This window comes from Rattus rattus, chromosome 18 (assembly GCF_011064425.1).
Source record: "Rattus rattus isolate New Zealand chromosome 18, Rrattus_CSIRO_v1, whole genome shotgun sequence".
Lineage (NCBI taxonomy): Eukaryota > Metazoa > Chordata > Mammalia > Rodentia > Muridae > Rattus > Rattus rattus.
In genome coordinates, this window is record NC_046171.1 from 19832777 (window position 1) to 19839357 (window position 6581).

Consider the following 6581-nt stretch of genomic DNA (forward strand, 5'->3'; position numbering starts at 1 on the left):
GTTCCTATTGGCTGAGGAGATGTATTTTCTGTCCCTCCCTCCCTCCTCAGTGACATATAGGGTGTTTTTTGAGGATAAGTCCATTATTTTCTCCCCTTTCGGTAATTTTGTTCACACATATAAAGATTGCCTGGTAGATTTACAATATTACTAATTATGTCCTGTGAAGGGGTTTGGACTCTATGGAAGAGTGTTCCACATAATACACAATTTGTCACCTAAAAAAAAAATTCTCATCTACTTCATGAAGTGACGTTAAGTAAAATGCAGTAGGCAAATATAATCAATGAACTGTTGCCAAGCGTGGGCTGTATGGTCTGACTTTGTACAAGTAAGTCATGTCTGTTATTTCATTGAAGACCCTGCTACGACATGCTAATTATTGAAATATATGTAGAGGGAATGAAGGTAGTTTGTGGGCTGTTGTAAAGAACTTTATTGTTTGCTGGGCAGTGGTGACGCATGGCCTTTAATCCCAGCACTTGGGAGGCAGACACGGGGGAGGGGGGGATCTCTGTGAATTTCAGGCCAGCCTGGTCTACAGAGCGAGTTCCAGGACAGCCAGGACTACACAGAGAAACCCTGTGACTTAGTTAGATTTTTATGGCTCTGAAGAGACACCATGACTGAGGTGATTTTTCTAAAGCACATTTAATTGGGGCTGGTTTACAGTCTTAGAGGTTCAGTCCGTTATCATCATGGTGGGAAGCATGGCAGTGTCTGGGCAGACGGGGTGCAGGAGGAGCTGAGAACTTCACATCTTGATCTGAAGGCAGGCAGGAAGAAGGCTATCCCCTAACGGGGGTGGAGCTTGAGCACTAAGCGCCTTCAAAGTCCCCACATATAGTGCTGCCCTTCCTCCAACAGGGCCTTACCTATCTCAACAGGGCCACACCTGCTAAATAACACTTCCTATGGGCCAAGCATATTCAAAACACCACATCCTCTCACAAAAAAAACCCCCAAAAAACCAAAAAAAAACAACCAACCAAAAAAAGAACCCCTTAGCAACATATTTAACAAGGTTGTGTGAATTTAGCCTCTTTTTCTTTAGCTCTTAAGATTGGGCGTCATCTGAGCAGGAGCGAAAATTAGCTTACACCCATTTTTTTTATACTTCATTCTCCAATCAAACCTTTATTTGAGGAAGAAACTGAGGTAGGGAAAGCTTCAGGTCTCGTGGTTGGTAAATGTTAAAGTCTAATTAACATTTACATCTGTTGTATCCATCACCATTAGCGTGTGTTCATGTATGTGATGGGGGAGTATGGACATGCATGCCACAGTGTGCATATGGAAGCCAGAGGACAGCTTTGTGGAGTCTGTTTTCTCCCTTCACCTTTATGCGGGGCCTAGAGATTGGACTCAGGGTCATCTGGCCGGCTCTGCAAATGTTTTTCCCCCACACAGCCATCTTGCTGGCTACATCATCAAAACTTTAAAATTATTTCTCTCTCTCCTGATTTTAATGTTTAATGTATGGCTGCTGATCTAGAACTGGCCACTGTTCATTATACGGAGGTCTTAGATCATTCCTGAACTTTTGCCTCAAGAGCCAACTGTGTGAATAATGTGGGATCCTAATGTCCCATCTATTGAGGAAGTGCCGTGATGTGTCCTTGTTATCGTGCCATGATTTGGCCTTGGAAGGTTGACTGTTAGCATCTTCAAATCAAGCGTTATGGCATGTTTAAGAGCTGAATTCGTCCTCGAGTCCTTAGTAATAATAAAAATAGAAGAGTTTTTATCAATTTGGTGCTTTTTTTTTACATTTTGACTTATTCAGGGATATGAGTAAATATGCATGTGTATATGTGCCTGTGTGTGGATGTTTGTGATGTTTGTGTGTGTGTGTGTGCGTGTGTGCGTGTGCCTCTGTGTGCCTGTGTTTATGTCAGAAGACAACTTATGAGAGTTCGTCCTCTCGACCATGTGGGTGCTGGGACTAGAACTCGGGTCATCAGCTCGAAAGCAGGTATGTTAACCCGTTGTGCCAGCTCCCGGGTCCAAGCCCCGGGAAGTCATTTTTAATGTATTAAGCAAATGAAGAGCCTTCTGCAGTCTGCAAAAGGCTGCAGTCCAAGGGCTGACTTTTAAAGTTCCTCTTGAATTCTAATGACTTGGTTTACTTAGAGATACGTTTCAAAACTAAAACAAGGATACTATTTTTTTGTTGTCGTTGTTTTTCATTTCTCCCAAGTCCTTCAACCATCCTTAAATGTCAGGTGGTGATACAGTGAAATGACACCCAGAGGCTTTTGTGAATTCATTGCCAGAAAACTCAGTAATAAAACCTAAATTTATATTCCCTAACACCAGCACTCTCTTATCACCAAAGGGCTCTGAAAGTCATGGAGAGAGATGCCCACTTCTGGGTCAGGACACCAAGGAGACACAACTCTCTGGGTGGCTGATTAATTCAATTATCTTCAACCCCACAGTCATAACATGGAAATGGCTTGCTTGTAACTTTTCACTTATTTATTCGATCGTGTGGTATTGGGCACTGGAGGGAAGATATTTATTATATAGCCACCACTGAACTCGCAGTGTACGGTACCCGTGCTGGCGATGTTTATTTCGGCTGATTCTGTTGCCGGAGAAGTCTCCTTCTTTGTTCAGACATCAGTCACTGGGTCTTGGCCCCTGACAGAGGCCAGGCCACCAGCCGCTCAGGCCATCTCTTACTCTAGGGAATGGAATGTAGGGGAAAGATCCTCCAACCCGGCTCCAGCTGTGTACCATCTGCAGGAAGACGACGTTTGCGACGATCACGTCAGAAGAGCTCTGTAAAGACATGAGCGGGACTCAGTGTCCACGGAGAAAAGAAAGGAGTGTCCGAGTTCGTTTCTCCAGCAGGGTACCCAAGCCAGTTGTGCACCGACTAGAGGGGCGGGAGAGAGGCTCAGTCACGTGCACGGATAAATCTAGAGCCAGATCTCTGTCTGTCTGTGATGACCGCCCAGGCAAAGAACACACGCAGGAATAGCTTTGGGGAACTGGTTTGTTTTTTTGGCGGGAGAAAGGGGTATTTATGCCCCTGGGAAGTGGCCAGGGGTCTCTGGGACAGTGTGCGTGGGACTGTGTACCACTGGCCAGTGCAGGGATGTTGGAAGAAACTTCATCTACATGCCCAGGAGCTGGGTGGGAGGACCTTATCAAGTCAAACAAGGAAGCCTGTAACTGTCAGGGAATGAATGGCTGCCAGGGTTGATGGTGGGGGAGCTGGCTTTATGGAGCCTGGTTAGGAAGGGGGAGGGAGCCAGATCCTGCTATCCTCTTGTTTGAGGTATTTGGAGTTGAATGTATCCCGTGATGCTTATAAGTCTTTGTGCTGGTCTCCTTTGACATTCTATTTGCAACAATACTGTGAACGACATAATTCAATGGAAATGAAAAATCCTATTGTGGCACTTTAAATAGGAATAGCCCCCCATAGACTCGTGTTTGAAAGCTTGGCCCAGGGGTTGGGGATTTGGCTCAGTGGTAGGGCGCTTGCCTAGCAACCGCAAGGCCCTGGGTTCGGTCCCCAGCTCCGAGGGGGAAAAAAAAAAGAGAGAGAGAAAAAGAAAGAAAGCTTGGCCCATAGGGAGTGGCATTATCAGGAGGTGTGGCCTTGTTGAAGGAAATGTGTCACTGTGGAATCTGCCATTGAAGTCTCCTATGCTCAAGCTACACCCAGTGTGGCACACAGTCTCCTTCTGCTGCCTGTGGGTCAAGGTCTCAGCTCCTCCTCCAGCACCACGGCTGCCTGGATGCCTTCACGTCCTGCCATGACAATAAGGGACTGAACCTTTGAACCTGTAAGCCAGCCCCAATGAAACGTTCTTTAAAAAAGTTGCCATGGTCGGGTTGGGGATTTAGCTCAGTGGTAGAGCGCTTGCCTAGCAAGCAAAGGCCCTGGGTTCGGTCCCCAGCTCCAAAAAAAAAAAAAAGTTGCATGGTCATGGTGTCTCTTCACAGCAATGAAAACCCTAACTAAGACCCCTACCCCACCCCACCCCACCCCTAGAGAAATAAGTCTCCCATCCCACTCCTATGTGCTAATTTTATGCACCCTCTTGGTTCTTGGACCCCCAGCATGCTAGTTGGAAAACATTTGCAGAAGATGAGAATTATTTTGTTACATGTGAAAATTTTGTTGGAGGTTAAGCGGAGGAGAGAGAGAGGCTAGAACAGGACCTCTGAGCAGCCTTTCTTTTCTCTTCCAATTCCGGGCACTTTGGGAGCTCCAGGATACAATGCTATAAACTTGTGAGCTGGCTTCTCTGAGAAACAACCTTGACAGAAGCGTCACACGTGGTGGGCAGATTCTGATTTTCTTGTTGTTTATTCATTTTCCATCAAATCAGCTACCCTGGGTCCCCCACACTGCTTTTATCACCTCTTGGGGGTCTCAGCTAAAAACGCCCCCCGGGGATGGGTGGCACATGCCTTTGATTCCAGCTCTTGGCCCAGCCGCTCTACATATTGAATTCTGGACCAGCCAGAGGTATATAGTGAGACTCTCTCAAACAAACAAAAACGAACGGGCTGGAAAGATGGCTAGAGTACTGGCTGCTTTTCCAGAGGACTCAGGTTTGATTCCCCGCACCTGTCTGTAACTCTGGGGACTGGCCTCCTCCAGTGCCAAGAATTCATGTGGGTCTTAGACAAACAGTCAGGGGAAAATATCCACACATAAACATAATTAAATAAGAAAGCAAAAGAAATGTGGGTACATACCGCCTCTAGGTAGTAGAGTTAGGCTACTATTTGCAATTTCAAGACATCCTGGTCTAAAATTCGAATCCTGGGCCAGTCAAGGCTGCATAGTAAGATCTTGCCAGAGAGAGAGGGAGGAAGGGAGGAGGGAGGGAGGAGAGAGAGAGAGAGAGAGAGGGAGGGAGAGAGAGAGAGAGAGAGAGAGAGGGAGAGAGAGAGGGAGAGAGAGAGGGAGAGAGGGAGAGAGAGAGACAGAGAGAGAGAGAGAGAGACAGAGACAGAGAGACAGAGACAGAGAGAGAGAGACAGAGATCAAACAACTGCGGTCACCTCACCCTTGTTGAGATTTCATCTGGAAATCCACCATACCCAGAGTATAAGGGACACTCATCAACATGGCCTCATCGTCATGTCCCTCTGTCCTGTCCTTCCAGTCTGATCGGAACGTCCACCTCGGCCTGATGCTGTGCAGAATGGTTCTTACTTGTTTCTATGTCTTTAGAAAAGGCTCAGCAGACCAGGGCATTGGACACCTCCAGTGTTCCTCTCTCTATGCTAGGAATACATTTCATCTTAAAACATTTCTATCTCTGTCTGTTTTAAGGCCTAAAAATAATGTCCCAACTGGTGTCAGGGAACATGTGGGAATCAGGCTGTTGTCTCGAATGCTACTTCTTGTGGAAAGGGAACAGAAGTCCCTAGGAAGACGGCCAATTCCGAGTCCAGATCGAGACATGATATGCTCAGAATATCTTGCCACATCAGATAAAAGCTATAAAGGCTTACTTACAAGGACCACAGTGGAAGGATCCAGTGGCCAACCTGAGGTGCCTCCCACTGGCAAAAGATGAGTTCATTGGAGCAAGGATGGTAACTAGAATAGGTTGAGACGTATAAAATAATATATGTTATTATTTTATTGTAATATATAAAATTATATTTAAATTAAATGTAGACATTATTATTAAGTGTATATAATATAAATAAAAATTATATAAGTTTAAATAAATATATACATATATAGAATCAATATAAAATCTATGAAATATGTTTTATTATATTATGTATTTACATATGCATATGTTATACATATTCTTTTCTGTGTGTGAGTGTGGGAATTTGTGGGGTCAGAGGAGGTATCAGATCTGGAACTGGAGTTACAGATGGTTGAGAACCACCATGTGGAAAAGCATCTAGTGCTGAACCTTCTCTCTAGTCCTCTCTTTCCTTTCCCTTCTCCACCCCTCTGTCTTTCTCTTTGTCTCTCTCTTCCTTCTTCCTTCCTTCCTTCCTTCCTTCCTTCCTTCCTTCCTTCCTTCCTTCCATCTTTCGTTTCTTTCTTCTCTCTCTTTCCTGAAGTAGATACTCTGGTCTTCCTTGATGTCCCCTGGGTCTTAGGTCCTCACCAAGGACTCGGTTGTAGCTGTGTCAGCTGGGAATGGGAACTTCATGGTCAGTTTTTCTCTGCGCTTTGACCACTCGTGTTTAGGATTCTTGAAGCTGGAGGAAGATCAAAAGGGCTGTTTTCCATTATTAAAATTTTTTTTTCTAATTTATTTTTTAAAAATATCTAAGTCATGGACTGAATTGAGGGCCCAGCAGTTAAGAACACTGACTGCTACTCCACGGAGTTCAATTCCCAGCAACCACATGGTGGCTCACAGCCATCTGTAATGGGATGTGATGCCCTCTTCTGGTGTGTCTGAAGACAGCTACAGTGTGCTCACAGACATTAAACAAAGAAAGAAAATTTAACAACAACAACAACAACAACAACAAAATCTAAGTCTCTGGTTCCTGCTGGAGAACTCATTCTATTATCAAATTAGTCACGAAAAAAAAAGCATGCAAGTTTTCAAAATTTTTTACATTACAAA

General features: G+C 44.8%; 1 long non-coding RNA gene across 1 annotated transcript; it reads right to left on the bottom strand.

Moving 5' to 3' along the window:
* Positions 1–2459: 2459 nt before the first annotated feature.
* Positions 2460–5291, bottom strand: LOC116887231. The gene is made up of 2 exons (XR_004386205.1): positions 5040–5291; positions 2460–2787 (listed from the first exon to the last, which is right to left on the bottom strand). It is a non-coding gene; the product is annotated as an uncharacterized LOC116887231 (long non-coding RNA).
* Positions 5292–6581: the final 1290 nt, after the last annotated feature.